Source organism: Saccopteryx leptura, chromosome X (assembly GCF_036850995.1).
Source record: "Saccopteryx leptura isolate mSacLep1 chromosome X, mSacLep1_pri_phased_curated, whole genome shotgun sequence".
NCBI classification, from domain to species: Eukaryota; Metazoa; Chordata; class Mammalia; order Chiroptera; family Emballonuridae; genus Saccopteryx; species Saccopteryx leptura.
The window spans coordinates 47691356-47692236 of NC_089516.1; the positions used below are offsets into that span (position 1 = coordinate 47691356).

Here is an 881-nt window from a genome sequence, read left to right on the forward strand (position 1 = left end):
ATGCCTAAACTAATCAGTTAAAGTTACAATGTTTTAGGTAGGCAGAAAAGAAAACAATTGATTTGCTTCTTTTTGTTTTATTAAAATTTTATGTTCATTCTAGTTATTTTTAAGTTTAGTTTTTGTATAAGTAATACATTCGTGTGATTCAAAAACCTGAAGTATGAAAGGATACACAGTGAAAGACTCTTACAAATCCTTGTTCCCCATCTGCTAAGACATCTGCCCTCACTATTGTTATTAGGGTGTACATGGACACAAAAACATGCATATAGACTTTTAGTCTCCTTCTTTCTATACCAAACAAAAGATAGAATAATAACTGTTCAGCATATAAAAACTATTACAATCATTTCTCGGCCTTTTGGCTAAGATCAAGTGTAGTATCTGTTCTTATCAGTTTAATATCTGATTTACCACAACCCAAATAGTCCTACTTCAAGGCACATTATAATAAAATTGTCAAAAATCAATGACCAAGAAAGAATCCTCAAGGCAGCTAGGGAAAAGAAGAACATAACATATAAAGAAAAGCCCATTATGTTATCATCAGACTTCTTAGCAGAAATTCTACAAGCCAGAAAAGAGTGGCTTGTAGAATCATGTTTTCTAGAAAGTGACCCAAAGTATTCAAAATACTAAAAGAGATGAATTACCAGCCAAGAATACTATGCCCATTAAAGTTATTCTTCAAATATGAAGGAGAAATAAAAACTTTTGCAGACATACAGAAGCTGAGGTAATTTATCACCAGAAACCCCCCACTGCTAGAAATACTCAAGGGGGTTATTTGGCCAGATACAAAGAACAAAAAAATCCAAAGTACAAGTAAAAGCTCCAACATTGTCACAATAAAAACAAGGATAATCTGTGACAACAAT

The 881-nt window shown here is 32.3% G+C and overlaps 1 pseudogene; it reads left to right on the forward strand.

Annotated features, from left to right (window-relative positions):
• The first annotated feature begins 348 nt into the window (after nt 1-348).
• LOC136386542 (U2 spliceosomal RNA) lies at nt 349-474 on the forward strand (annotated as a pseudogene).
• Nucleotides 475-881: the final 407 nt, after the last annotated feature.